The 10025-nt window shown below is 43.5% G+C and overlaps 1 long non-coding RNA gene across 4 annotated transcripts; it reads left to right on the top strand.

The window, feature by feature from the left end:
* The first annotated feature begins 1357 nt into the window (after nt 1-1357).
* LOC123144230 (uncharacterized) lies at nt 1358-7079 on the top strand. 4 transcript variants are annotated; one of them, XR_006471343.1, is made up of 6 exons: nt 1358-2149; nt 2425-2473; nt 2785-3087; nt 3204-3566; nt 3937-4205; nt 6961-7079. It is a non-coding gene; the product is annotated as an uncharacterized lncRNA (long non-coding RNA). The 4 variants fall into 4 exon arrangements; XR_006471341.1 differs by having other exon boundaries at nt 1358-2028; nt 3204-4205; XR_006471340.1 differs by having other exon boundaries at nt 3204-4205.
* The last annotated feature ends 2946 nt before the right edge of the window (nt 7080-10025 follow it).

Genomic DNA, 10025 nt, shown 5'->3' with positions numbered 1-10025 from the left:
TTATTTTGAGAAGACATAATTGCTTAGTTAGTATGCTTGAAGTATTATTATTTTTATGTCAATATTAAACTTTTGTCTTAAATCTTTCGGATCTGAATATTCATACCACAACTAAGAGAATTACATTGAAATTATGCCAAGTAGCATTCCACATCAAAAATTCTGTTTTTATCATTACCTACTCGAGGACGAGCAGGAATTAAGCTTGGGGATGCTTGATACGTCTCCAACGTATCTATAATTTCTGATTGTTCCATGCTATATTATATTCTGTTTTGGACATTAATGGGCTTTATTATACACTTTTATATTATTTTTGGGACTAACCTATTAACCGGAGGCCTAGCCCAGAATTGCTGTTTTTTGCCTATTTCTGAGTTTCGCAGAAAAAAAATCAAACGGAGTCCAAACGGAATGAAACCTTCGGGAATGTGATTTTCGGAACGAACGTAATCCAGAGGACTTGGACCCTACGTCAAGACATCAACCAGGAAGGCACGAGGTAGGGGGGCGCGCCCTCCACCCTCGTGGGCCCCATGTTGCTCCACCGACATACTTCTTCCTCCTATATATACCTACGTACCCCCAAACTATCAAATACGGAGCCAAAAACCTAATTCCACCGCCGCAACCTTCTGTACCCATGAGATCCCATCTTGGGGCCTTTTCCGGAGCTCTGCCGGAGGGGGCATCGATCACGGAGGGCTTCTACATCAACGCCATAGCATCTCCGATGATGTGTGAGTAGTTTACCTCAGACCTTCGGGTCCATAGTTATTAGCTAGATGGCTACTTCTCTCTTTTTGGATCTCAATACAATGTTCTCCCCCTCTCTTGTGGAGATCTATTCGATGTAATCTTCTTTTGCGGTGTGTCTGTTGAGACCGATGAATTGTGGGTTTATGATCAAGTTTATCTATGAACAATATTTGAATCTTCTCTGAATTCTTTTATGTATGATTGGTTATCTTTGCAAGTCTCTTCGAATTATCATTTTGGTTTGGCCCACTAGATTGATCTTTCTTGCCATGGGAGAAGTGCTTAGTTTTGGGTTCAATCTTGCGGTGTCCTTTCCCAGTGACAGTAGGGGCAGCAAGGCACATATTGTATTGTTGCCATCGAGGGTAACAAGATGGGGTTTATATCATATTGCATGAGTTTATCCCTCTACATCATGTCATCTTACTTAAATCCTTACTCTGTTCTTATGAACTTAATCTCTACTTTTAATGGAGTAGCTGGTAGTCTCCGACGGTCAATTTTCGTCCCACCAGAGACGGTTTTTTTCGTACGTTTTTTTTCGCTGGTTTTTTCGTCACCTCCCCACCCCACCTCACCCCACCCCCACGCACGCACCCCAAGAAAACCACCCCGCAGGAGGAACGCCCTTCCTCTCGATCCCCTCCCGTCGCCGCCGCCGTCCTCTCTCCGATCCCTAGCCTCGCACCTTCTCCCATCCATCCCCTCGCCTCTCTTTCCCCCGATCTAGATGGCACCTCCCACCATGGCGGGGAGGCGGCTTCGAGCGCCGCCTGATCTCCTCGACCCAGGGCCTCACGCTCACCAGTGCCCGTCCAATCGCGCGCGACCTCTCCAATGCAGCGCGCCCCCGCCCTGTCGCCGATGTCTTGATGTGCAGCCCACGCCATGGGTCTCCGCCGACGCCACGATGGTCGTGGCCTCCTCACTCGCCGACGCCTCCGCTCCAGATCCGAGCCGCTGGTGAGCCGTCAAGGTCGGGGCATGGTACTATCCATCTTCCCGCGTGTAGGGCAGCCGGTGCCCGCGTCCGCGTATCCTGGCCATGGGTGTTGTATTCATCTCCTACATGGGGCGACGAGGAAGATGAGCCTAGCGGCACGTGTGCCTTCCAGCCGCTCTTGTGAGATCAGGAGGCAATCAAAAGCAGGAAGGGGAGATCGATGCTTGGGGGTGACATCCAATGACCCAGGCATCACCCTCTCCTGACGTCTTACTACAAACCCGCAGCCACTGCCTCCTCGATCTACGCTAGCCTGCAGCAGCAAGGTCAGCCCCCCACACTCGGCATTTTTTTCTTTAGGTCTTGGCGCGGGAAACTGAAAAAGAGATGCTCCAACAATCACCACATCCCCCATACTGATTCCTGCAAATAAGCGTTAAATAAAAGGTAAACATGAAGCTTTTCGGTCATTCCCCATCTCAGTTTTGAAGTAAATACTCCATCCTTCTACTAATAAATGACCACTTCATATTTTTTAATAACTTTGATAATTGATTATACCAACAAAATATGAGTTATATGCCATTAGATGCACATTTCAAAGAATTTTTCGATAATATATTTTTATGACATACAACCCATATTCTTATGAAATGGGTGCACATGCATAATTTTGTTGGTAAAATATTGTCAGGTTTGACTCACATGTTCTCACTCTGCAGTATATCGAGTTTGATGACGATGATGATTGAAAAGAAGAGGATGAAGCACGTAAGTTTCCATCTGAGCTTATATTCATATGACTGCTACCTAGATGTACTGATGATTGTAGCATGTACCTTGACTGCTACCTAGATGTACTGACGATTGTAGCCTGTACCTTGACTAAAAGTGTTTGTGTTTGCTCAAGTTGATGAGTCAAACAGAACAGTACTATTAATTAGTTGAGGGGCAGAGTGGTCTCTCTGATTGTCAAGATGATTGCAACCAAAACTGAGATATATAGATCTCTAATGCAGGGTCTTGATATTCTTGAAGTAAGGCACTAACTGAACTTCTGTTTTTCATCCTTATATCTGCAGTAGTCAGAGGGTATCCGAGTGTACATGATGCCCCTGGGTGGGTGTCGGCGTGAGCTGGTATGGCCCCGTCGTGGCTATGTAGATGGGGAGGCGGGGTGGAGGCTGGGACTGCATGGGGAAAAAGCATAAAGAGCAAGACGGTAGTGATGTACTGTGGCATGGTCATGTGTGTAGCCTCAGCACAGCGTTGTACTGTGGCATGGCTGTGTGTGACCTCGGTGCAGCGGCAAAGAGTAGTCTTTGGAGCAGGGCAGCGGCACACACACACATGAGGGTGGCCCTCGAGGCTTGGGGGTTAAGCAGGTGCGCGATGGTACGCATTTGATTGTCACCGTCGGATTCAGAGTGATCAGTCAAATTCGTTGTCATTTGTTTTTACTTTACAAAGTCATACATTCATGGTTTATCTCTTTTTTAAGGATCCCGTGGAAGTGGAGAGAGAAGCATCATGCTCGTGAACTTGAAAAATGATTTCGAGTTTGAACAAAGAAAGTTTACCAAAGAAGACATCAAAGAAATTATATTTAGGGAGATACTGGAATACCTCCCTCAACTTCTCAAGGATTACATGCACGGATCTGAAAATACTTACTATGTCCTATGTTTCTACCTTGACATATCCTGTAACTTTTCTGCCTCCTATTTTGCATATGTAGCAATAGTCATAACTTATGTCGTTGAATCAATATTTGCCACTACTGACAATTTGCATAGGCAATCTGCTAAGAGGAAGATGGTGGAAAGAGCGGGCGAGTCGAGAGAAAACATTTTCTTCTCCCAAGGTAATTTACACTATCATAATTCCCCCAACTGTGACTTGTTATATACACACCGAGACCACCCCACACCGCCACTATAGTACACGGACGCTGCTCACCTGCAAAGGGCAAAAGGCTCCTCCTTTTACCATAAAACATGTCCCTGGGTAGGAAGGTGGCCTACCCAGCCACAAGCAAAAAAGGGAAGGTCGCTTGCAGACACCGGTGGTGAAGAAAACGATCCGGAAGAGCAGAAGTGTTATTCCATACCGAGCTGTACCGTGTGTTTTCAGTTTTATGAAGAATGGTTTGCGATTACACGGTATTTGAAACCTTCTTTTCACACACTGAGCCTTGTGATCTGACGGTATGTGGCTTCTGTGTTCTTGCGTAGGTGTCGAACTACACTATCAGCAGCAGATGCTGCACCTTGTCTTTAGCAAAGACGGAAAGCCTGCTAATTAATGATACAGGGAGATGAACGATGTGGATATGAAGAAGTAGTGGGTTGTGCTTTTCAGCAGTAAATGCATTTAGAGATTAGATGGCTTGCTCCAAAGACAAGCAACTAATCTCGTTGATGGGATTGCTGCGCAGATTCATGGATCGTGCTCTTCCGTGGTAAGGAGCCTGTGGCTCTCTCAAGTCTCAACTGATCAGAAGGTAAATAAGATTTTTGCCAGGCTTTGTTGAATTCAATTGGATGGAGAACTAATTATTACTTCCTCTGTTTGGAATTACTTGTCGCTCAAATGAATGCCGTTTGAGCGGCAAGTAATTTCGGGCGGAGGAAGTACTTAACATAAAACATTAGCAGCTGAACGGTTTGACATGCAAAATAAATGAATTACTTCGTCTTTTCGTAAAAGCATGTGCATCAAATGATGCACATACCCATAAAACATTGAATTCTTGGTACGAGCTAGAGATCTTGTTCACCTCGCCATTTGATTATTCTCGAGTTTAGAGGTAAATACACCAGAGGTCTTAAAACTTGCGCGCGGCGGTCACTTTGGTGCACAAAGTTGCAAAATACGTGTTTGTGGTCACTAAACTTGCGAGGCCGTTCAAATACAGTCACTCTCACCGTATGCATGCGTATCCGTCAACGCCAGCATGGCATGGGCCCGCTCTCAACCACCGTAATTGCTCTTGTATGATAGATTTGTAGAGAAGCCCGCAGCTCTTTTTTTATTTACATAGGAACCCCTAAAATAAGAAAAATAGTGGGGCGGCGTGGTTCCATCCTTGGACGTACTGCTGAGTGGCACGACTGAACAACCACCACGCCAACAGTATCATGTGTTTACTTTGCACGACTATATTATACATCCTATCAGGGTGGACCCAAAAAATAATAATGAAGAAATTTATGTCTTCTAATAATAAGAATGCAAAGTGCAACCGGTGGGTTCGAACCTGTGACATGGAGATTCACTCGCGCATAAGCCAACCGCCAAGCAACTGCGACATGTGATGTAATTTAGAGATAGACAATGTATATGTTCTTATCACTCTTGTTCTCTGTAAGTACGTGCCATTTTAAAAAATGTTTAAACATTGTAAAAAGTGGTCGTGTAATTCAAAATATGTTCATGCAATAGAAAAACTACGCGAACAGTTTTTTGAACCATGCGAACATAATTGTACATTGTGTAAAATTCACAATTTTTTTTAAATGTGCCAACATTTTTTTAAATGCAATGTACATTTCTTAATTTACACGAATATTTTTCAGTGTTTAAACATTTTTATAAATTTCATGTAGTTTTTTTAATGCATGTACATATTTTGAATTGCACAAACAATATTATTTGAAAATAATACACGAACAATTTTTTGTGATCCACGAATTTCTCAAATAAAACGAATAGGTGTAATGATACAGATTGTTTTTTAATTATGAATATTTCTAAGAAAATGCACATATTATTATTATGAATATTTTAAAAACAATTGGTGTTATTATTATGCAAGCGTTTTTATAATTCATAAGTATTATTTTAGAATAATACATGAAAAATATTTGAAAGTTCTCTTATTAATGGCATTAGAATTTACATACTATCTACAAATTTCTGAAAAATAAACAAGTGCAAAATGGGTCGCTGGACCACAGCCCATTTCTGTTCCATGAGCGCTTCCGTTTTTGTACATTAATCTTAGTTATCCTTAATAGCTGTCTACAGATGTGTGGTGCAGTTTGTGTGACCTGTATTGTACTAGCATTAGGTCGGGGGTTCGGGAGCTGGCAGTTAAACTTTTCGTCCCATCGATGGTTGATTTTTTATTTTGCATAGAAAAGAAGAAGGAGAAGAACGGGTTTTGTGCAAAAATGCGTCCATGTGTCATTAACAGCGGGCCCGTTCCATGCTGGCGTCGACGGATACGCCTGCATACAGAGAGAGTGACTGTATTTGAACAGTCTCGCAAGTTTAGTAACCACAAACACGTATTTTATAACTTTGTGCACCAAAATGACCGCCGCGTGCAAGTTCTAAGACCTCTGGTGTATTTACAAGAGTTTATTTGGGACATGGTATATATAAAGTTGCTTATGTAGTAAACATGATTTATGGTACAAATTGTCATGCAACGAGATTCCTTCTAGAGTACTCCCTCCGTACCTAAATATAAGTCTTTCTAGAGATTCCAACAAATGACTACATACGGAGCAAAATGAGTGAATCTACGCTCTAAAATATGTCTATATACATCCGTATGTTGTAGTCCATTTGAAATGTCTAAAAAGACTTATATTTAGGAACGGAGGGAGTAATATTTAATGATTATATTATCTTTTTAGTTTGTTGTTGGATAACCATTGGCAGCGGCTAAGTTTGCAAAGGAAACCTTTTGAACATGGCACCATTATATTTTTCCATTTTCCTTGTAATTTTGAGTTTATGTGTAAACTTGAGTTAGCTTAGAGTTCTTTATTAAACTCACACAAAGCTTTTGTGTTGGTCCAAATAAAATGACCATAAAACAAGAACTGGGGACCAACTTTAATTAAAGGCCTTATGCTGAATTTAATTGAGGAACATTGCCAATTCATTCAAAAAAGTACGAAACTGATCTTACATGTTTTTTTAAAAGAAGACAAATTTGATCCCATTACTTAGCTATAGACAAGTGTCAAAGCTAATATTAGTATTCGCGGTAGTTCCAGCTGCTGAGTTAGTAGCAATATCTCCATCTAATGTGATCTTCGATCACTTTGTAGTTCACATCCAGCATTTTATATCGAAAAGATCATCCATTTATTGCCGAGTGAATGGAACAATGCACGTGTAATAATAACTAACTCAATGAAAGGTATTTGCTGGGCAGATGATCACATGTTTTCGCCAATATATAATATATAAGTGCTGCGTTACTATGCTAAATTGCTTTACAATTTTATTCCTTTTTGCAGATCTTGGTTAGCTGGTTGGTCAGAGGAAGAAAGCAGAACGCATGAATGAAAGTGGTGTTGGGGAACGTAGCAGAAATTCAAAATTTTCTACGCATCACCAAGATCAATCTATGGAGTAATCTAGCAACGAGGGGAAGGGGAGTGCATCTACATACCATTGTAGATCGCGATGCGGAAGCGTTGCAAGAACGCGGATGAAGGAGTCGTACTCGTAGCGATTCAGATCGCGGTTGATTCCGATTTAAGCACCGAAGAACGGTGCCTCCGCGTTCAACACACGTGCAGCCCGGTGACGTCTCCCACGCCTTTATCCAGCAAGGAGAGAGGGAGAGGTTGAGGAAGACTCCGTCCAGCAGCAGCACGACGGCGTGGTGGTGGTGGAGGAGCGTGGCAATCCCGCAGGGCTTCGCCAAGCACCGCGGGAGAGGAGGAGGAGGGAGAGGGGTAGTGCTGCGCCGAAAGAGAGACGTTCTCATGTCTTGGGCAGCCCCAAACCTCAACTATCTATAGGGGGAGGGGGCTGCGCCCCCTCTAGGGTTTCCACCCCAAGGGCTGGTGGCCAGCCCTAGATCCCATCTAGGGGGCGGCCAAGGGGAGGAGAGGGGGGGCGCCACTAGGGTGGGCCTTAAGGCCCATCTGGACCTAGGGTTTGCCCCCTCCCACTCTCCCATGCGCCTTGGGCCTTGGTGGGGGCGCACCAGCCCACCTGGGGCTGGTCCCCTCCCACACTTGGCCCACGCAGCCTTCTGGGACTGGTGGCCCCACTTGGTGGATCCCCGGGACCCTCCCGGTGGTCCTGGTACATTACCGATATCACCCGAAACTTTTCCGGTGACCAAAACAGGACTTCCCATATATAAATCTTTACCTCCGGACCATTCCAGAACTCCTCGTGACGTCCGGGATCTCATCCGGGACTCCGAACAACATTTGGTAACCACGTATATCTTTTCCCTATAACCCTAGCGTCATCGAACCTTAAGTATGTAGACCCTACGGGTTCGGGAACCATGCAGACATGACCGAGACGTTCTCCGGTCAATAACCAACAACGGGATCTGGATACCCATGTTGGCTCCCACATGTTCCACGATGATCTCATCGGATGAACCACGATGTCGGGGATTCAATCAATCCCGTATGCAATTCCCTTTGTCTATCGATATGTTACTTGCCCGAGATTCGATCGTCGGTATCCCTATACTTAATCTCGTTACTGGCCAGTCTCTTTACTCGTTCCGTAACTCACATCATCCCGTGATCAACTCCTTGGTCACATTGTGCACATTATGATGATGTCCTACCGAGTGGGCCCAGAGATATCTCTCCGTTTACACGGAGTGACAAATCCCAGTCTCGATTCGTGCCAACCCAACAGACACTTTCGGAGATACCTGTAGTGCACCTTTATAGCCACCCAGTTACGTTGTGACGTTTGGTACACCCAAAGCATTCCTACGGTATCCGGGAGTTGCACAATCTCATGGTCTAAGGAAATGATACTTGACATTAGAAAAGCTCTGAGCAAACGAACTACACGATCTTGTGCTAGGCTTAGGATTGGGTCTTGTCCATCACATCATTCTCCTAATGATGTGATCCCGTTATCAACGACATCCAATGTCCATGGTCAGGAAACCGTAACCATCTATTGATCAACGAGCTAGTCAACTAGAGGCTTACTAGGGACATGGTGTTGTATATGTATCCACACATGTATCTGAGTTTCCTATCAATACAATTCTAGCATGGATAATAAACGTTTATCATGAACAAGGAAATATAACAATAACCAATTTATTATTGCCTCTAGGGCATATTTCCAACAGTCTCCCACTTGCACTAGAGTCAATAATCTAGTTCACATCACCATGTGATTAACACTCACAGGTCACATCACCATGCGACCAACACCCAAGAGTTTACTAGAGTCAACAATCTAGTTCACATCTCTATGTGATTAACACTCAATGAGTTCTGGTTTGATCATGTTATGCTAGTGAGAGAGGTTATTAGTCAACGGGTCTGAACCTTTCAGATCCGTGCGTGCTTTACGAATATTTATGTCATCTTGTGGATGCTACCACGCGCTACTTGGAGCCATTTCAAATAACTGCTCTACTATACGAATCCGGTTTACTACTCAGAGTCATCCGGATTAGTGTCAAAGTTCGCATCGACGTAACCCTTTACGACGAACTCCTTTTCACCTCCATAATTGAGAAAATTCCTTAGTCCACTAGATACTAAGGATAAGTTCGACCGCTGTCATGTGATCCATTTCCGGATCACTATTGTACCCCTTGACCAACTCATGGCAAGGCACACTACATGTGCGGTACACAGCATAGCATACTGTAGAGCCTATGTCTAAAGCATAGGGGACGACCTTCGTCCTTTCTCTCTTCTGCTGTAGTCAGGTCTTGAATCTTACTCAATACTCACACCTTGTAACACAGCCAAGAACTCCTTTGCTGATCTATTTTGAACTCTTTCAAAAACATGTCAAGGTGTGCGTTCTTTGAAAGTATCATCGGGTGTCTTGATCTATCTCTATAGATCTTGATGCCCAATATGTAAGCAGCTTTTATCCAGGTCTTCCTTTGAAAAACTCCTTTCAAACAACCCTTTATGCTTTTCAGAAATTTTACATCATTTCGGATCAACGATATGTCATTCACATATACTTATCAGAAATGTTGTAGCGCTCCCACTCACTTTATTGTAAATACAAGTTTCTAACAAACTTTGTATAAACCCAAAAACTTTGATCACTCCATCAAAGCGTATATTCTGACTCCGAGATGCTTGCTCTAGTCCATGGAAGGATGGCTGGAGCTAGCATACCTTTTAGCATCCTTAGGATCGACAAAACCTTTCTGATTGTATCACATACAACCTTTCCTTACGAAAATTGGTAAGGAAACTTGTTTTGACATCCATCTGCCAGATTTCATAAATGCAGCTAATGCTAACATGATTCCGACGGACTTAAGCATCGCTACGGATGAGAAAAATCTCATCGTAGTCAACTCCTTGAACTTGTGGAAATACTCTTAGCCACA

Source organism: Triticum aestivum, chromosome 6D (genome assembly GCF_018294505.1).
Source record: "Triticum aestivum cultivar Chinese Spring chromosome 6D, IWGSC CS RefSeq v2.1, whole genome shotgun sequence".
In the NCBI taxonomy this organism is placed as follows: Eukaryota; Viridiplantae; Streptophyta; class Magnoliopsida; order Poales; family Poaceae; genus Triticum; species Triticum aestivum.
Note: the sequence above shows the minus strand (reverse complement) of the source record. Positions and strands in the feature narration are given on the sequence as shown.